We start from the raw sequence: 21,851 nt of genomic DNA, 5'->3' as shown, positions 1-21,851 counted from the left end.
TTTTTCTTTAGTCTCTTAATATGCTAGCTTACATTGACTGCTTTTCAAATATTGAAACAGATTTGCATCTCTGAAATAAACCATCCTTGGTCATGGTTGTAGAAGTCCTTTTACATATTGCTAAATACTATTTTTAATATTTAGTTAAGGTCTTTTGATGATTCATGAATGATATTGGAAGAGTGGAAGCCTGGCTCTACACTCAGCCTCTACTGGCAAGGGTAGGGGTGGGGCCACCTTTTTTCTATGCTTTTTGGCTAGAATAGAGTTTTTATTGTCTAAAAGTTTCTTTTCTTGCTAGGTTGTCCTTTTCTTCATCCTTTGGCTAGAGAAAGCTGGCTTTTATTGGGGCTTTATCTGTCTGTACCAATTGACATTTCCAGGCTGCAAGGCTGAGATATCCAAGGGAAAAAGAAAACCCAAGGAACTAACCAACATGTCGTTCCTTGGCTCCTGAGGTCCCTAGCCATTTAGACTTCTCCACCTTTAGCAGACGTCTTATGTCTGTGTTTAATATAATGCCCAGGACTATTAGGTGTACATAGCAGGAAGACTAGGGAAAAGTATGTTTACTCCCTCTCTCCCAGAGCAGAAGTGCTACATGCTATTTTTAAAACAAATCATTTTTTATACATATTAATAAAGCATAAATCCATCCAAAGTGTACAATTAATGGTATTCAGGATAAATACATAGCTGTGCATTCATCGCTTCATTTTAGAGCATTTTCATTATTCCAGTAATAATAATACTTAAAAACAAAAACCAACCAAACAGCCAAACAAACAAAACTCATCACCTCTCAAACTCTCTGCTTTCCCTGCCATGCATAGCTGCTATTCTGTTTCTTTTTCTCTAGTATGTTTGTATTTATATATTTTAAAAACAGTCTTATATATGCAATATCACCCATATTCCTATTTTACATGAGGTTTCACTCGCTACATGCTTTTTAAATTTTAGTATTAACTATACCATTGATTGTTGCAATTTTGATGTCTGGCACAATCCTGATGATGATCCCTTTAAAAGGAGCTTGTTTGATGTCTGAAAACTCAGAAACTTTTTTCCTTAGAATTTAGTAATTTCTAATCTATATTTTGATCTTGGTTTCTGCTTATTTTTTTTCTTGAACAGAATGAGTTCTTTCAATTCCAGTCTTATGCTTTAAAATATTGAAAGATATTTCTCAGCTTATCTGACATTTTTCTCTTGTTATTTTTCTCAGCATTTTGTATTTGCTTCATAAATTGACCTCCTATTTTGACTAAATTCCATTTGGTATTGATTGGGTTTTTTTTTCCCCAAGGGTGATACAAATTGCTTAAAAGACCTTGGTGTTTCTAAAATCTTTTCGGTTAGGGAATAACAGTGTCCCCATAGAAGTCTGGGTTCTACTCCAGGAAGGAACACAAAGTGAGTGGCAAACTGATGAGATTATGTGATTGGTTTGACACAGGAGGACTAAGAAATAAACATATTGAGGATAATGGAAGCCATGTTTCTTAAAATGAGAGAGTGAAGTTATAAATATGGAAAGCAGGAAAGCAAGAATGAAACTTGTGGTGTTGGATTGGAATTTTAATTTTGATTTCATGATTTTCAATGGATATAGAAATATAGATATAAATGTGTATATTTGTGTATGTATGTGCATAGTTTTTTCCTGGTTCTCTTCACTGAGAAGACCTGGGGACCTGGGATCAATGGCATCACAGTAACATTGAAACTTCCTGTTTCTGTCTTGAGCACCTAAGTGGATGTTAGTCATTGAGTGTAGTAAAAAAAGACTGGGGGAATAATGTTTGGGAGGAAAACAAAAACAAAGTTTTGTTTTGAAATTGTTGTGATCTAGAAGCCTGTTAGACATCCAAGTAGAGTTATTAGGTATGCTGTTGGTTATATGGGTGTAGAACTGAGAGTAGAATTCTGGGATAGAGATATAAAATTTAGGAGTCACCTGCATATAGAGTTATTGAAGTGGATAAGGCTACCTGGAGAGAAAGGAAGAAGGATCCTTTGAACCCTGATGACAGCCAACATTTCCACATCAGTTAGAGAATGAGCAGCCGAGGAGACTGATTATAATGGGACAAACCTAAATAACCATGCCTCTGTCCCTGTCTTCAGTATTGGAATAAAGGTAGAGTTCTGCATGTTTGGCCAAGGGGAAGGCAGGCCAGAGTGCTGGATTCACCACTCCTCTCACAGGAAGTGTTCTCAGCTATAATTTCTCCTCAGGCTTCAGGGGCTGAATACTCTTCCCTTCCAGCATCATTTGTGTTTTAATAGTCCTGAAACCTGTTAGGCTGAACTCCAAATCTAGTTTTAAATTTGCGCATGCAGTAGACTCAAGCCTCATAAGAACTTTGGGAATTACTTTTTGTGTAATGAAGCTCTGTTTCTCCTGGGACTCATTAGAAACTTCCTAGGGTTGACAAACAGGTAACTATTTATTTTATTACCTATATAAAAGGGAGAAGACTATGTTCGCTTTCAATTAACTATCAATTTACTCATCAAAGGGATTTGTAAATGAAAGTTTTCTTCATAAATACAGTGTAGTTTGAGGCGATTTACATATTCTTTCACAAATCATTATTTTAAAAAACATTTCTAACTCTGATCTGATTCTGAAAGATACAACACATAGGTGGATTGGTTTCACGTTTTGTGTGCTTGCTGTCACACAAACTATACAATATTTGACCTACTGAAGGTAGGAATAGCTGATAGGACTTGGGTAGATCAGTAGCAGGTGATCAGGAAGACAAAAGTAAAACTGAGTAGACTTGAAAGCAATCTTTCCTAGGATCAATAGAAACGGGTGGGTTTTATGATATTTGAGCAAGGAGATTTCTAGGAAGATGTTCACAGTGACTCAAAGGAATCTGTTCTAGTTTCCTGTAGGTTAGGTACTTTAACCCCTACTCAAGATGGTCTTGAGAACTGAACATGGAAGACTTGAAGGATTTTATCTTACTTGATCTGCTTGGTTAACAGAATGAATTTTCAGTTCTGCCATTCGCTTGAGAGAGGCTTCACTACATGGACTTTGACCCCATTTCTCTGTTGCCCCTTTTATCCACTATTTTATCCAGGCAGTGAATATGGTCATTAGGGTTTAGAAATTAATCTTTCTGCTTATATGTTGGATAGTTCAAATGTTTATTTTTTAAAATCTACTTTTATGTTAGATATTTCCATATTTCATAAATAGGGAGAAATTTATTTTAGACATGGAGGCATAAAAGATTTTTAGAAACAAAGAGAAAATTAGTCAATTACACAAAATAGCATCTCCCCAAAAATTGCTTTAAAGCTGTGTATTCTTTATGGAACCAGAAACCTTATTAACTCAATGGGTTCCAAACAAAAATTATTATGTTTTTCTTAATTATTTCCAATATTTGTAAACAGCAAGCACATGGTAATAATTAATATAGACAATGTTAATGATTTAGATATTGTCTGCCTACCTTGGTAATTGAATAAAAGATATTTTATTTGCTAATTTTCTGTTTTATTATAGAAATAATTTAGTAAAAGGCAAAAAAGTTTTCTTTTGGGATTTTGTCATTATAATTCATTTGTTCTATTCTAAAAGTATTCTTTTTTCATATTTCAAAGTTTGATAGAAAATACGTTTTAAGAAATAAAAAATCAAGGGAGGAAGAAAATTATGTGATTGGTGTAACATTACTCAGTTACAAATAAATTCTTTAGTTTCCTAAATTTAAAAACACTGTTTCTTTCTATGATTCATTGTGTTTAAGTTGTGATTAAGATGCATACGAAGCATTTATGTTTCCAGGGAAACTTTTCACATATATGAGTTGAATATTATTGTCCATATTATACACATAACTGGGAAGGTATAGTGCAAATCCAGCCAACATAAACAAAAAGTCACTGACATGTTTGACTCAGTTGATAAATGCTAACATTTCATGTGTGCTGAGACCAGCTCAGCAATAGGTTTGCACAAAGGGAAGGCGATGCAGAACTGAAGAAATAAAAGAACAGAAAGAAAGACACAAGAGAGAAAATAAAGATGGGACCAGGGGACTCAACAGCTTCTGGAACTGAGAGCCTCAACCCTAGTTTCCACATTGTATTTATTAGAAATTCAAAGCCGTAGTTATATATGTTTATTTTCAAGCCTGCTTGTTATTAAAGCTGCAGCACTTTCAATGCTAGGGAACAAGCCATACAAAGTTCAAATGCTTTCTCATGCAAACAGTTTTCATGCTGACCAGACAGCGTTCCATCTAGTCAAGGCCAGTGTTCCTAAGCCCACACTTTTTATCTGCGTTATGGAAACTTCTCAACTTTAAGCCAGGTTCCCACGTTCAAATTCAAGCTATTTTCCCTCACATGTGATGTCTCTTATCTCAGGCACATGAACTTTTCTTACTACTAGCAATAATGACAATAAAACAATAAATGTACCCTTCCAGGTGCCTTTTATAAATTAGTGTTGAAAATTTTTCCACTCTGCATTTTCTTCTTTTGTGTGCTACACAATATTTATATTATCCAGGGTAGAATTATTTGTGAAGAGAGTCTCCACAGATTTCAGATATGGATTATGTGTTCTAATTTTATGTAGTAGGAAGTGAAGTATTAAGTTTGCCCTTTTACCACAGAACATATGAATTGACTAAATAGTGCTAATGACATGTATAAGGTTGAGGTAGAAGCTTTGCGAGTTAAATTCTATTTAGGAATAACTTTCCTTTGATATTAACAAGTTTTCTGTCTAATTCATATAACCCCTTCCAAGGTAAGTAAAATCTTCTTGACTTCATTAAATTCATATTCAAACTTATAAATTTTTTACAGTAAGTTATTGTGTTGTAAGGCTATATTAGCTTAAATTCTTAATGAGGAAATACTGATATGGCCAAAATAAGAAATAATTGAAATGATGTTTCCCCTAATGTGAAAATATAGGCATTTCTGAAATAGGGATCTGTGCTGTAAATCCTGTATATTAGATTTGGTTTGACTTCTGTTATGTATCTGGAGGTATTCTTTGGAAAAATGTATTCCATAATCTAGCATAGCTATAATACTGCTCTTAGGAGCATAGCATGGAGATTTCTATAGTAACAAAGCAGCATTCTCTCTAGTGACCCAACTGCCCATCTCCTGGGAAGTTTGTGTACCTCTCTAGTCCACTACAGCATATCTGGCTTATACATATTCTAGCCCTTTGGACTGTCCCAGGGTTTTAGGACAAGGCAACAGCTTTGGGGTCCTATTGTGTGTCAGGCACAGTTTCAAGTACTACAGGAATGCTGTAGACCCTGTGAGATAGGATTCATTAGGCTCCTTTGAGATGAGGAAACCAAAGCGCAGAAAGCTCTCATGGCCAGGAAGTGGTTTAGAACATAACTTGATTCCAGAGCTGAGCTTATGACTTCTGTGCTATACTCCTTCTGCATTTTCTAGACTAGAACTTCTCAAAGGTGAATGGATTACAATTATGCCCATATATGGGTCCCTCTGCCCTTGGGGTTACCAGGCACCTGGAGCCCAGCATTCCAGATCTGTTCCTTTGGTTGTGGGTAGCTTCAACCATCTACCTCAGTGTGGTACACAAAGATTATTGTTTTTTGTGTGCAACATGGTAGGAACAAGTTTGGGAAGCACACTGCCCTAGAGCAAAGAAAACATTTAGAGATAAAGATATTAACTATGTTTCCCTGTTTGTAAATGGCATTAGAATAAATGTTCAGATTCAGCAATTCTCTCACAACTCTATACTGTGTACAAGACTATTTTATTTGGTTTCTCATCACATATTACACATAAATAGTTTGCAAGCAAAGGCTAATGATTTCTTCCACTGATAGTTTGCTATACTGCATATCAATTATTTTTACCTTTTCATAAGGCAACATTTATCCTGGCTGGAGTTACTATGAAGTCTTGACATTTATGTTAAAACTGAATTTAATTATTCTTGATAAATCTTTTTTTTCTTTTTTTTACTATCCACACTGTCTGTCTACTGCCCAGTTAATCAGAATTGGCAAATGTTTAGGCCTGAATGCTAAGGGACCATGTTTCACATAGGTAGTATAAGGTTAGTAATAAGGGAAGACTTTCTAAAGAAGTGGTACTTGCAAGTTAAAAAAGAAAAGAGAGATGAACAGGAATGACTTGGGTTGTTTTGGAACCCTTGAGTAGTACTGAAGTGACTTGGAAACTCCATATCACTTCAATACCTGGAATGAAAGAGAAACAAAATACTTAGAATCCCTCGGTGCACAAACTCAGGGGACCCCAACTGGTAATCCCAAATGGCTTAAATATAAGTGTAGTGATGCATAAACATCTTCACTCAGATGGTTTCATTGTGCATAAGATGATTTGTTTATAATGCATTATCAGTGCCCCTTTGTGCCTCCATAATATTCTGTAATTTTCTGGCCCTCCCCTCCCCATACAGTATGGTACTTATCTATTTTGGTACTTGTCTCACCTGCAACATGATAAAAATTCATTGAATAGTTATTCATCATTCTTAATGAATGGGAGAGGAGGAATGAGAAGGGATTGTGGTCAGGGGCACATTTCAGAAGTCAAGATCTTGGAGTTCTGATAAATTGGTCTGATGACATACCATTTCAAGGAACATAAGTGGACATCTATTGTGTCTCAGGTATTCCTGGAACTTCGGTTTTCTTGGTATTGGCCTCATTTTCAGACTGGCTTTCCTTAAGTGACTAAACAGAGTCAGCAATCACTCCTTCAAATGACTCAGCCCTGCTGAGGTCCTTCGTCAACCTCTGCGAGTCCAGGGAGGTGGGGCCCCTGACGGAGAGTACAGGGAAGAGAGAGGACACTTTTGAAAGCAGGGTATAAAATGAGGGGCCTAAATAAAGCAAGCTAACAGAATTCTAGAAATCAAGGCAGGCTGTCAGGTGCTCACAGTGGGATAATGATCTGTCTTCAATAGTGGGGAAGAGCGGGGGGAAAAAGAATAAATTGCCTCTCCCCCTCAGTCTTACTGTCAAAATTACAATCTACTATCAGAAAAAAGGATGCCATGACCCAGAATTTCCTTTGACTTTTGTTTGGGTTCAAGTAGATGAGAGAGAATTTAAAAAGAGACTAGTACCAGCATTGGCTGATAATAAGGCCTAAAAACCTCAGTGTTTGTATTTTCTTAAACCTTGCCCTTGGTTTGATATGAAGACATAAATCAAATATGAAAGTTTTATGTAAACTCTAAAAGTTTCTAAACATGTAAAGTATGAAATATATATAATGGCATAGCTTAGCATGGACTTTGGAAATAGATCCAGGTTCAAAGCCTGCTCCACCATTTGCTGTGTGAAGCTTACACCGATAACTTAAGCTTTTGTAACTCATTCTCTTTGAGTTAAGTCTGCCTGGAAATCCTTTAGCATATTTATTGCCCAGGAGTCAATACTGGTAGGTATTATTGGCATTATTGTTGTGACTTAAGAATTTTTTTTAAAGTAAATGCTAAATCCAGATTTTTAAATTATTGATTTCTGGGGATTCCTCTATTGCATGGGCTCCAATCCATAAACCTAAATTCCATCACCTTCCTGATAATACCTATTAATTCAAGCACCATCTCAGGAAAGAAAAGATCTCTACAGTGTATGCTTTACTTGTCCAATCTATTTCAGTAAGCATCACAGAAACTGATTTTTTTGAACACTATACAATTTGAAAGTATTTCTTAAAGGTAGCTCTTAAAGTCTTAGGTGCTTTAATTGTATATGAGGTTAAAAGTTTTCTGCCTAAGCAACGCATCTTTTTAGTGATCAGTTTTTTAACCTCTCACTCAATCTCTCAGGTGTGCATTCAGCTGTAAGCACAGTTGATCGCAAAGAGGCATTCATTTTTAGTATCTAAAACAAAAAGGTCTAAATCAATAGATAAGATTATGCAGAAAAAGCTTCATTTTTTTTGAAATTTCTCTCACAGATGTGTAGTACTACACAACCCATTTCTTTTTATCATTTATATGTGTTAAATGAGCTGTTTCCTTGCCTTGCAAATCTGTTTTCCTCAGTTCTACATAATGATCCTAAATCATGGACATAAAGCAAGAATCATTAAGCCTGTAAACAACAAGCACTAAAGAAGTTGTTTCTGGAGCAACAAATCACCCACCTGAAATCTCTTAGGATTTTTTCCGCCACCTTTTCTACTCCAATGAATTTTCAGTGCAAATGGTGCTGCTTCAGTCTCCTGGAAAGGTCCTAAGACTGACACTTGAGAATCTGGGGGCAGACTGTTTCTCCTTTGCTTTACTTGCCTCTTCTTTCTGCTGTCCATAATCCAGATTATAAGTAACTGTTACTGTAACCAACAAATTACTCCTCTGCTGCAATTTCTGCTTTGGGGCAAGCAGTTTCATTGGAATGATGAAGACAAAGGTAGCTCGTGAAAATGCCCAGCAGTGTGTGTGGGACCTAGTAAGATTTAGAAAAGAAATATGTGACTGCGTGTTGCACTTTTCCAGCCCTCTCCCACCAACCAAATCACAGGCCTTTTGCTCCAGTACTAGGGAACTGAAATTTCTACTTCTTTGCAGGTCCACTGGCAGGGCCTCAGCCTAGCATAAATTGAGACTGCAGTCTACAAACCACTGCCCTTGTGATTTAATTACCTTTATCTCATCCAAACTTTTGGCCCTCAGGATTTTACCCGCTGCTTTGTGGAGCAAGTTGGATAGACTCCTATCGCTAGCTTTTAATCTAAACAAAATAGCATTGATTCAGACAGACATTTGAAAGGACACTGATAAACAAGTGGGACTAAAATTCTATTAAGAGCAAAAGGTAAAACCAGTTTTTACACCTTAAGTCAGCCATGGGCTGTTTATCGGAAAGGGTGATGTGTTCCAAGTATGGACTTCCACTCTTTTAGAAACAAGCTGGTGTTTGTTGAGTGCTTACTGCAGTTCAAGCACTGAGCTCTGCACCTCATATATATGATTTCATTTAATCCACCCAGCAATCCTCTCTTACCCATTTTATAGATCAAGAAAGGAAGGCTTAGAAAGGTTAAGCAATTTGCCTAATGTCACACAGTAAGTGGCGGAACTAGATGAAAACCAGGCAGCCCTGAGAACCTGTGGTCTGGTCACCATAGCAGAGTGCTGAGTGGTATATTCCAGTGCAGCTGCTCAATCCAGAAAATGTGGTACTGAGTTAGTCCTTTAAATTAGGGAGCCATGGGGAGGGCTCTAAGTTGATGACCTTTTTCAATGCTCGTTTTTCCTCTTACCCTTTTTTTTTTCTTTTAATGAGGTCCTTTGGGTTTATTTTTTTAATACTAAATTATATCTGTTCTTCTCTGTTCCTTGCAGTAAGAAACATAAGGCTTCGAGAAGGCCATACAACCGTGCAAGTTTGAAATTCCTTGTCAAGGACCTGGATGTGTGACACTTTGAGCACATTCAAGAGTAAATGGTACCACAGTGATTTTTCTGATTGGAAATTTTCTTTTATAACAAAAATAGTAATACCATTTAGTAAACTCCTTGGAAAGGTGTGCCTGTAAATTAAGAATTAGGAAGGCTCCATATGCAATATTTCATTTCTTCAAGTCAGATATAAACAGCACCATGGGTAGAATTTATTGTCTATATGAAAAAAAATCAGAATCACTCAGATGATTTTGTGTGGGTTATAACATTGGTCCCCAGAGTAGGTCCACAAGATAGCCCTTCGGGAAGTTTCTATTTCTTCTATTAGTACTTGGATTTCTATGTTTTTTTTAGCTCATTATTTTTACAATTTTATTTTGTATATATTTTATAATGTACATAATAATACACACATTTTAAAAACATATGTGTTATTTATTTGTATGTATATAAGTAGGTGGTACATGCTCCAAAATGTTCTACTGATGAACTGACTGATCAAAAAAGTCTGGAGAGTACTGGTTTAGAGATCTTTTGAAAATATAAAATATTAGGAATTCTTGCAAATTTGAGAGTTAAATGTCCAGCATTTCTAAATCATAATAAGATTGCATTTAGTTGTAATCCAAACAACCAGTAGGTCATATAACCTAAATTTTTAAAGAAAGATAGTGTTTCCACAAGAAAGAGCTAAATGGTGCATGGTAAATATATCAGGTAGTAAAGTTAAAAGGTCATTTGTAGGATATGCCAGGGTCATCTGCATCAAGGTACAATGATGTTTTAAATCCATAATAATGTCCTTGGGGCCTTGTAAAACTTTCAATTACCCTCTAGTCTAAATCATCCTAATTACCTCTAGCTTAAAAGTAAAACCATATAGTGCCAGTCCTGGTTAAGTGATTTTATTTTCTTCAGGCTCTTTGCTTACACTTTCAGGGGCTCCCCGTTGTCCCAGATATGACTTATAGGACCATTTAGTATCTCCACAGTCCACTCCAACATCATTGCCTGCCACTGCTCTTCACCAAGGCTGTGCTCCCTTCACTTCTCTCTAAGAACTTTTCTTGCCTATAGACCTTTGCAGATTCCATTCCCTCTGGAAGAAAAAACTTTCTCAACACTTCCTCCCTGCTCTGTGCCTGGCTACTTCCTTCTCACCCTTCCAGGGGCAGCAAAAACATTTTTCCTTCCCCAAGGTCCTATTTGTTGCCTCTCCCTGTGCTCTATGGCATCCTGTATTTTCTCCTCTCTCAACAGTGAACTCATTGCATGTTTAGATGTCTGTCTTCCCGTCCTAAGTTCATAATTCTCGTTCTCCTATTTCTAACTGACTTCAGGGAAGATCCAGCAGATGGACTACCTAGTTTCAACTCTCTGGTCCCATGTGTAGGGCAGAAATCGTGACTGAAGTCTTCCTACTCGAGTAATTCAGAAGCTTCTCCAGCCATCAAATGGCACTGCACATGCCCCTTGTTAACCGGTTTGAGCTTTTCAAACTGTTCATTAGATGCTTTGATAATAGCTTCACTTAAATCAAGTATTTCCTCACTTTCTTCCTTTTTCCCTTTTCTTCCTCTCTTTTTTCTTCTCAGTTTATTAGACTGAGAGGTTACTTTTTTCCTAATATGGAAGAAAGTAATAGATTTTTCTTTCTCAGTTCTTCATATTCTTTTTTTTTTTCTTTCATCAAGAAAATGTGCTTTCTCTATATTTATATCCACTTGACTCCAGGGCAAGGATGCTAGAATTATACTGTCAGCAGAATTGTATTTGGTTATTAAGGCAAAAATATTGCTGAATTATTTGAAATTGTATGTTCACATTCTAATTGAAATAAGACCTTTATTTTGTTTGTGATAGATTGTGTATGATAACATTACTCAGCCATTTTAATGGATCATGAATTCAGATTTATAATTTACTCCTATTAGTTTATTCAAAAAGTTTTTTGTTTAAGTTTTCACTGTGTTGAATATTTCTTCTATACATCTGAATTGCAGATTCATTCTTCTCTCTCTCCCCATTGTAAACTTAAAGGAAATAGATGGTCTTAAAATAGATACCATCCTCAAGATTTATTTTTACAATAATTTTCAATTGCCTCCAATGCTACTGTTGGTTTTAATGTCTTCTCAAGATTGTGCCTTAGAAAACACAGAAAATTAAGTTTGTCAATTTCTTAGTATCCAAAACTTCCGTTTTGATTTTTAATAAATAAGGAAAATTCTTTTAAGTAGCTGGAAGTTAAAGTGTGAATTCTTATTTAAGGATTTCATTTTGTCTTTTTAATGATTTAGTCTATGATGCAATAAGCTTTCTAAGCATCATGTTATTAGAGTTATAATAATTGTCAATAACTTATTCTAAGTAAAGGAATGAATGACTGATTGGGAAACTATGTATCTACAGAATCATGTTCTGTTGATAACTATAAACTGAGAAGAAGCTGAGTTGAACTTACATATTAGTGAGCTTTTTCCACAGATATATTGACTTAATTACCCAGTTTGAGGAATGAGGTGTTTCACATAATTACCTTAAAAATTATTAATATATTCCTTTTTTAAAACATTATACACTAAAAAGTTTTTTTTTTCCCTAACATAAGATGTAGAAAATCTAGAAAATAAAGATAAAGTAAAAGAACATTATCCCCATAATCCAACTATCCAAAGACAACCAGTGTCAATATTTTAATATGAATACTTTTTATCCTTTTTTTAAAGCTAAAACTATGTGTGTATCTGTGGGTTTGTAAAATGAAGTGAGAAAATGAAAGAAAAAAGCTATAAACTGACAAATTTCCCCCAGTTCATGTTGCTAAACACCCTTTGGGTTTTAATACTTAAACTTTATGGAATTTATATATCTCTCAATTCAACACCTCTTGGCCAACATTTTAGTGGTAAAATATATTTACATCTCCAGAACTCAATACAACAATTTTAACAAAGCCATGCTTTGGAAAACCTTCAAGTTACATTGTAGACACAATTGGTAGAATAAGAATCAGATGTAGGTGTTTTGAAAATCTCACTCATCAACAAAGACCATTTGCTTCCCTGAGTTTGGTATCTGAAGATTCCCTATGCCTTCATACAGAGCAAAAGTTTATTAATTCTATTGGTTTGCAATTAGTAAGTGATTTTTAAACAATTTATAGCCATACATACATATAGCATTTTATATATAGTATATATTGCATTTTATTGTGACATATACAATTTGAGAGCTTGCGGGATTTGAGGTTGGCATGATATACATTAAAACAATGAAACATAGGCACCTATTTTCTTGCAGATTTTCAGGACGGTATTATCAATAAGTACAAGATGCCTGAATATTTAATTGTATGGGCATAGATGTCTGCAGGGGTGGAATTTAAGACGAGATGGTGGTAAGTATGAACACAAAGAAGAGATAAAAGGGGGGTAAGGGGTTGCCTTTGCTTGGGGCTTTGCGGGTTTGAGGGTGGCTGGGGAGGGACGGATGGGTAACGTTGCCCAAAAGTGGGGGGAGGGAGGGGTAGCATACGAACCAGGAGAGGGTCAGGTGTTGGTGGAGAGTAAAATGCCGAGAAAATCATATCAAAATATAATAAAGAGGGTTACCTGCTTAGAATGCTCGGAGGGGAGGGTCTGATGCAGGACGGGCTCCTGGGGAATGTCTAAATGCTCATTCTGCCAGAGTGGGTGACACCATGGGGTAGAAACCCAAGTAGTGAGAGTGGGGGTGGACCCACATCCTGGGGAGGACTAATGCCATCCAATAGAGGGAACTGTATCCCTCGAGAGAAAGGGTGGCTCCCAGGGCATTGGGGCAGTTGAGTAAGTTAGGCCCTGAACACTATTCCATCTATCTCTGGAAGTGGCTCCTCAGGAAACGGAGGTTGGCTATCACTGAGGGCACCAAGGTGGAAGGGAAAATGGACGTTAAATGTGTGGAACCAAAGTAAATGGGGGGTAAGAGAGGAGTTTCTTGAGAGTACACAAAGATGGATATAAAACATGTAATATTACACCATAACATATAGGAGATGACAGACTGATAATGTAAACCATAATGTAAAACATAGGATAACTAAAAATGTAAAGAACTGTGTATCCTAAAGTATGCACCATAATGTAAGCACAGATGTCACCTTGTTAGAAAGCTAATGTCTCAGACTCTGTACATCACTTTAAGTAAATATGATATGAATAGGGCGTAAGAGTATCACTGTGGAAGGGAAAAGGTTTTCTGGTGGATGTGTGGGAGTGCTGTATATTATATATATACATTGCTGTGGTCTAGGACTCCTGTGAAGAAAAGCTGAATAATTAGGGGGGGGGGGGGGGGAAAAAAAAAGGAAAAAATAGGATGTGGAATTTTTTCAAGTCAACATTCTTTATCTAAGTTCTTTATCTAACTTTATCCAAGTTCTTTATCTATCCTTTAAACTCATCGCTATATGCCATTCCCTAGTAAGGGACCATGACATTATATTGGGCTTCAAACTTCGGGGAGTTCTGGATCACAGAGTGTTTCAACAATGGCAATGGAGGGATACTGGTATGGGATACCAAAGACAGGTGATATATGACTGACAGGGAGCTCTACAGAACATATGTCCAGGGTGCATGGTAATGTTTGGATATACTCATAGTGGCAACAATTAAAAACCACAGTAGGGGGGGTACTGGGTTCCTGGCCAGTGGTGCTCTGTCGTGGTCCCTAGGGGAGCAGCGACAGTCTCCCAGGTACAGTGGTGGGGACCGGGAGGGAGTGAGGGTTCAACAGTGAGCCCCAGATGCTAATGACTATGCTTGTGAGCTGATAAACCCAAAATAAGAACAAGGCCTAGAGCAACTTTGTGCCTGGGAATTTCCTTCTGTCAGCCTTCATGTTACTCAAATGTGGCCAGTCTCGAAGCCAAACTCAGCATGTAAATGCAATGCCTTCCCCCCAGCGCGGGACATGACACCCGGGGATGAGCCTCCCTGGCAACGAGGGACCACTATCAACTACCAACTGATGATGCAACTGGAAAATGACCTTATACGGAAGGTTCAATGTGGATCAGCAGAATATCCATGTCTACATAAAATACCATGACTTTAAAATGCTGTTTGACCTAAAGTAAGGGGGAAATGGAAAGGAGAAATGAGTTTATATGGCTACGAGTTTCTAAAAAAGAGTCTGGAGGCTGGCAGAAGGTTTGCCCTCATGCACAACTGAGCAGAGTCAGAGAGACAGATAAAGCAGATACAACCCCCAGATATTGGTTCCTTTGAGGGCTAAAGAGACCCATGGGAGTTATGGTCATGGCCGATGGGGTTAACTACCAGGGCAGATGGCCCCTCTTTGGAAATGGTGTTTATGTGTGATGAATCTGGACTCAGATGGGATCTCCCTTCATAAGACTTTCATGCTAATGTGCTGGAGGTGCAGTTAATGTTGGGGTTTAAGATATATTTAGGGGATTTGAATCTCTGGACTGACAATGTGATAGCCAGGTCCTGAGCCTCAACAGACTCCAGCACCTACAATCTGATCTATTGGACTTACCACACTCAGCTAAGATGGAGTTGAAGAAGGACAACCACCACACCATGGAGCCTAGAGTGATTACAACTGAAAATGGGAGGATTGCATCCAGCATCCAGGTGGAATCTGACCCTCCTCTTGACATAGAGGTGCAATGGACACAACCAATCCAATGTCCACATAGAAGAGGTGGCATTGGATTGGGAAAAGTGGACATAATGGACAAAGGGTATGGGGAAAGGCAGGAAGAGATGAGAGGTGGAGGCGTCTTCGGGACATGGAGCTGCCCTGGATGGTGCTTCAGAGGTAATCACCGGACATTGTAAATCCTCACAGGGCCCACTTGATGGAATAGAGGAGAGTATGGGCCATGATGTGAACCAATGTATATGAGGTGCAGAGGGGCCCAAAGATGTACTTACCAAATCCAATGGATGTGTCATGATGATGGGAACGAGTGTTGTTGGGGGGGGGGAGAGGGGGGGTGGCGGGGTGGGGTTGAATGGGACCTCACATATATATTTTTAATGTAATATTATTACAAAGTCAATAAAAAATAAAAAAATTAAAAAAAAAAAAAAAAAGAAAGAAAGAAGAGAACAATATAGGGACTGAATAATATAGCAAACCTGATGTGGATGAGAATTGTTGTTACTAGTACAAATAAAAGTTTATTATTCTATAACTAGAACAAATGTTCATCATTATTACAAGGTGGTAAAACTATGGAGATGCTCTGAAAAAACATAATTAATATAACCTATGGAATACACTTATCACCAATATTGTAATATTCTTGCATCAATATCAAAGAAATACTGTGTTAATAGTAGGGGGTATGGGAAAAAAACAGATGTTCACTCAAGACCATCATTAGTTGTATTAGCTTGATGATGTTATGCAGATATTCCACAACAATGTAATGTGTTGGGTGTTGGTGGAGTGATGTGTGGACATTTTGCTCACTTGATTATTGTTTTGTAAGTTCACAACAAATTTAATAAAACTATTTAAAAAATAAAAAAAAAATAAAAAAAAAAATTGTATGGGCATAAACAGTTTCTGGAAGCATACACAGAAATTCATATTATTGGTTGTCACTGGGAAGCGGTAAGTATAGGAATGTCAATTTTGAACCATTTGTATTTAATAACTATTAAAATGGAATTTAAAAAACATGATCAAATATAGTGTGAGAAATCACACTTTTATCCCTTTTAACATGACATGCTTTTATCTACTTACAGAAAGCATAAACATGATTTTTATGACTCACAAATCAGTGACTCCAGTTCTCTATTGGTATTAATTATACAGTGGTTTACTCTGGGGCTACTAAGATAAGAGAAGAGGAATTCTCACACCTATAGTAGACTTGAGACTGCTGGGGTTTTGGAGTCCTAGTCAAGTATTGAATGGCCCCTTAAGAAACCACTGGGCAAGAACTAGCATGTACTGCTATATCTCCTTAAGGAGGCCTTTGGACACACGCACACACATACACACACAGAGAAGAAAATTGTCCTGAGAGCTCCCCATAGTTTTGCTTCTTTATGCTGGCTTTTTATCTGATTTGTTATTTTTTGTTCCCCCTCTCAACTATAACAAATTTAGCTCCAGGCATTAAATGGCCTCCAAGATGCAACTTGAGCAGCCAGATGCAATCTTGCCTTTCAGAGCACAGATTGAACTGTCTGCTCTGATTTTTGGAATTGCCCTACATGACCCCAGCCCTGGATGATTTGCCTAGCTCCAGCCTGGCATAGAGGTAGGATGTAACTTTGTTAGCTCATGAAGAAAACTCAGAGTCCCGCCCATCTGCAGGATTTTGGAGGCATGTATTCTAATTGCACAGTCTTGTTTAGACCAAAACCAGGGCTCTATTCTCATGTGGATTAATCTCAAGTTATAGAATTTTCCAATGTGGGAAAAGAGTAATGAATGAAATGATTCCTGACCACCTTTCAAACTGTTCACCCTTTTTCTGCCAACAGGTCGTTGTCCAATTTTTCTACCAATGCCTGTTTGAACTCTGCTGAGGTACCCTTCTTACTTCTGGGAACCAGGCACCTATGCTGTACTGCATGCCTTAACTACTGGCCTTATTATTCAAACCTAGTCCTGGAGGAAATAAACGTCATGGTCAATGGCTTCAGTAGATGGGTTGACTGAGTTTAATATTGGAACTTTAGCTACCTGACTTATATGGCCTCTCTTACATCCATTAGAAGTTCTGATGACTATTAAAGCTTATCAAGGCTTGGTGTTACTTCCTGTTGAGGACTCGTTAGAGTCAATTCTGATTACTTACAGCAGGATTCATGTTCTACCACTGAAGCCTCTGCTAATATGGGAGGCAGCCAGCAGAATGCCTCCATTAGCCAGGCTGACATTCTACTCAAGAAGCTTTAGCCTCTAACTATCCTGACAACATTGTCTCTTAAACAAAATCTTTAGGAATTCTGATGCCACCCAGCTCAGGCTGCACCAAATCAGCTTGCCCCAAATCCTGCGCTGAACTAAGCTACAGCCCCTGTATTTAATGAGAAGAGGTTTCCATTATTGTCATCATGTGTGCTCCTCTTATATGATGAACCACTCTGACAAGGACCCTAAAGCACCCAGTTCCTATAAGAGATCTCTACCAGGTCTCCTTTTATATCTTGCCGTAACGTTTCCATGTACTTCCCTGCTTCTAACATCCATTAACCTGCCTCGTGACTTTTCAAATTGAATTTTTGAACTTAAATAATGTACAAATTTCTGTGTTTACAGATATGATCCATGTCCTTAAGGAACTTATGTTTGAAGGGGAGAAGAGACATATGCCTAAATTACTATGATACAAATCATTGGTAGTGTATTATTTTGGATGTCCCATCAGACCACTAAAGAAATTAGAAGGAAGAGATTTCTGAACTGGAGGGGTAGAAGGCTTCATGGAGGAGGTAATGTGCCAGTTCAAGATTATGTTATAATTCAAAAAAAGAGAAAGATTACATTTGTAAACAGATCTGTTCCTCTGGGTGTGATACCCTTTGATTGCATTAAATTCAGCTGAGGTTTCTTTGATTGAAATAACCTGTTAAGATTGAGCTAGGGCTTTTATAATTTGACTACATCAGTAGGCCTGACTCAGGTTCAGTCCCCATTCGCTTGCTGGGTCTGATATAAAACAGACACTTACTCAAGAAGACATGGGGAAGAGAGAGAGTCCAGTTTTTTGATCCGGCTATGAGACAGAAAGAAGGTGGGTCAAACAGCTAAAGCCCTGAGTAGAAATGAATCATTTTGCCTGATAGCTTACAACAGATCTTGGGAAGAGAGCCAAGACTGATACAGGAGTCCTGGAGAGAAACTAGTCCTACACCAGCCTGCAGCTGGGATTGGGAAGAAGCTGGGCCCACATTGCCACAGGAGGAAGAGGAAGCCCAGAGGGGAAGGCTGAAACCTGGCAGAGATTGCCCACCATCTTGCTTCAACACGTGGCAGCTGACTTTGGTGAGAAAGTACCTCTTTTGGTACCTTGAATCCAACTTTCCACTGCCTTGGGACTGTAAGCTTTTACCTCAAATAAATACTGCGTATAAAACCCAACAGTTTTCTGGTACTTTGTTTTGGCCTTCCTTTAGCAGACTGATACAGGTAGCATCTGACCTAAGAGTTGAAGGCTCACTAGGATTTTGAATCACAACTAGATTTGAGGAGGAGCTGTCATTCCCGGCAGAAGAAATATTAAAGCAAATGGAGGAAAAATCTGAAATTATATGTTCAGATCAGAAAACAATCAGTAGCTCAGTTTTGGCTGAAAAACAGGATTCACGAAAATTAGTATGGGTTGGTTAAGGCTGAAAAGACATTTTGGCGTCAAATTGCAAAGTACCTTGATTTTCCTGAATTAAGGAATTAGGTTAACATGTAATAGAAGGGAAATGTCAGAACTGGTGCAATGCTTTAGATATTAATTTGACAATGGGATGCAGGATTGATTGGTCAGGGAGGGGGGAAAATAGTTATAAGATTACTGAAATAACAAAGCTTTGTTACAGTGTTATGAATGGGAATGTAGAATAACTGAATGTAAAAATAAGGGAGTGTGAATTAACGTATAGTGTCAATATATGGCAACCATCTAGGCATTGATGAACCTGATAGATGAGTGAGAAAAGGAACATTATCTTACTCCTCCATGTCTCCTATATAGCATCTATCTTTTTGCTTTGCTCATAGTAGGTGTTAAATAAATATGGATTCAAGATGTTCTAAAGGCCAAGGGCTCTATTCTGAGGAAAATACATGAGCTTCAGTATCTGCATTTTTAATATCTAATTACACTATTCAGGCTCTTTTGGGGGTAAATTAAATTCGATTTTGTTGTAGCTAACAATTTTGTTGTAGCTGGATTTATAATGACTGGTAATTGAAGTGTACTATAGACTAGTAATATGTTATCACTGCACCTCTTTTGTGATTCAACTTTTATAGCATGCTATCAACTTTAATCCTTACTTTTTATTTACAAAAGCAAGACATACTTGTAATAAATTGAAAGAATCCAAGAGCACATAAAATAAGGGTCACAAAGTCCAATATCTCTGGGGACTTGGCAGAACTTGGACTTTGAGGGTACACACGCCTTTTAAAAGGGGTAGCATTTACCCTGCTACAGCCAGTTGCTGCCAAGTAGGAATGCTGGAATGCAGGTCCTGGGCTTCCAAATTACACTAAACAAACACAAAACTGACAGTGGGTAACGCAGAATATTTTTAATTTTTAAAACATTTTCTCATGAATACTTTTAATTTTTAAAACATTTTCTCTCTTTCTCTTTCCTTCCCTCCCTATATGTGTGTCTGTGTGTGTGTGTACAAGATATATCTGCTGGTCGAAAATAGCCTATAGGTCACCAGTTTATATTCTCTGATATGAAGTAAAAAAAGGAAAGTCTTAAGGCCCCCTAGCCTCATATCTTAAAGATGTGGATAGCTGGCAATTTGGTGTCATGCCCAGAATCATGTTACATCTTCATCCTATACGCTGTTTTTGAAATTAACAATGTATTGCTAGCTAGCATTCTACATGCCAGCACATGAAGATACTCTTCTTTCTCTCCATCTTTTCCTTCTTCTTCCTACACTTCAGTCTCAGTTTATCATTGTTAGGATTACCATAATTAAAAGACCTATCCAACCCCTCTTAAGGAAAATTTATATTATTTTCCTTTTTGGCCATCACAATGAACAATAAATGAAACTCCTTATAGTTGTGTCTTTATTATCTTGTGCTAACAGAGTCTGTGATGTGACATTGTTGGATCAAAAAGAATAGGCACTTGATATTTTAATAGCCATTTCCAAATAGCACTCCTAAAAGGTAACTACGATTTTAGAGAATGCTAGATTTTTTATCCCTTATAAATGCTGGGTATAGAATTAAAACTCCACCCCTATCTGATTATTGGAAAGTTGTATATGATTATTTTTTATTTGTGAGGTTGAGCATCTTTCCCTATGTAACTGGTCATTTATAGTCTTCAACAAATTGCTTATTCATAGCTTTTTCTCATTTGACTGCTAGATTATATGCTTTTGTTATTGGTTTGTAGGAGCTCAATATTTTCTTTCATCCTCTTTGCTTTTGCTATGGCTTAGGTTTACTTTTGGGCTGTCTGCCACTGTATGGAAATTTTAATTTTTAAAAATTTATTCAAACTAATGAACCAGAGGGTAGGAGTTGCAACTCTGCTGAGGCTCAGGGCCCAGTTGGCACATGAACAGTCCAGAGATTCAAGTCTCCTGAGTATACACCAACCCTAGCGCCAACCACAGGTTCAGTAAAAGTGACAGAAGAGGCATGTGTAGAAAGGTCACATCTGAGTCCAACTCCACCACACTCAGAAACACAAATTCCAAAGTAGGGCCCACTGACACAGCACTGAATTCCATAACCACCTGACATGACCATAGAACCTATGGGTCTACCTAGCCATCAGGAGAACCAGTATTTATTTTGGCTGTCTCTGGGGTCCTGCTGAGGTGTGCGTAAGCACGACCCCTCTGATGACCTCCCAACTCTTCTTTGAAGACTCTTAACCATATAAACTCAATTGCCTTTGCCATTTCCCCCTTTTATTCAAGGTCAAAAAGCTAACAGGGAGGTGAAGATGGTCAACCACCACACCAAGGAACCAAGAGTGCCTACAATTGCAAGCAGGAGAATTGCATCCATCATCCATGTGGAATCTAAGCCCCCTCTTGATATAGAGGTGGAGTGGACATCACCATCCCAGGGTCCACAGGATGGAGGAATAAAATATGGATTAGAGTGGACTTACTGATATTCTACTATGGAACTATTGTGACTAGTAATGGAAGAAATTGTAGTACTGATGTGGAGAAAGTGGCCACAACAGTAGTTGCTGAGGGCAGGGAGAAAGAAGAAATGTGATGTGGGGGATTTTTTGGACTTGGAGTTATCCTAAATGATATTGCAGGGACAGATGCTGGACATTATATATCCTACCATAACCCACTGAATGTACTGGGGGAGAGTGTAAACTACAATGTAAACTATTATCCATGTGGTGGAGCAGTGTTCCAAAATGTATTCACCAAATGCCATGAATGTGCCACAATGATGAAAGAGGTTGATGATGTGGGAGGAGTGGGGTGGGGGTGGGGTGGAGGATATATGGGAAACCTCTTATATTTTTTGAATGTAACATTTTTTGTGATCTATGTACCTTCAAAAAATACAATTAAAAATTGATGGGGTGGGGGGTGGGGAGTGGGGTATATGGGAACCTCTTATGTTTTTTAATGTAATGCTTTGTGTGATCTATTAACTTTTTAAAAAGATAATTAAAAATTTAAAAAAATCAAACTGGCAAGTCACCAAA

The 21,851-nt window shown here is 37.6% G+C and overlaps 1 protein-coding gene across 6 annotated transcripts in view; it reads left to right on the top strand.

The window, feature by feature from the left end:
- TMEM64 (transmembrane protein 64) overlaps positions 1-21,593 on the top strand; it is a 58,566-nt gene extending 36,973 nt beyond the window's left edge. For 2 of the 6 annotated variants that reach the window (XR_009180455.2, XR_009180451.2), the window contains 2 exons: positions 9,365-9,467; positions 16,948-17,108. The gene's annotated coding sequence lies outside the window, so the exon portion shown is untranslated. Of the gene's footprint in view, positions 1-9,364; positions 9,468-12,727; positions 12,832-16,947; positions 17,109-17,728; positions 17,902-18,255; positions 18,551-21,090 lie in introns of those variants that run through there. The other 4 variants (XR_009180452.2, XR_011645647.1, XR_009180453.2 and 1 more) reach the window with 4 other exon arrangements.
- The last annotated feature ends 258 nt before the right edge of the window (positions 21,594-21,851 follow it).

Source organism: Dasypus novemcinctus, chromosome 14 (genome assembly GCF_030445035.2).
Source record: "Dasypus novemcinctus isolate mDasNov1 chromosome 14, mDasNov1.1.hap2, whole genome shotgun sequence".
NCBI lineage: Eukaryota > Metazoa > Chordata > Mammalia > Cingulata > Dasypodidae > Dasypus > Dasypus novemcinctus.
Note: the sequence above shows the minus strand (reverse complement) of the source record. Positions and strands in the feature narration are given on the sequence as shown.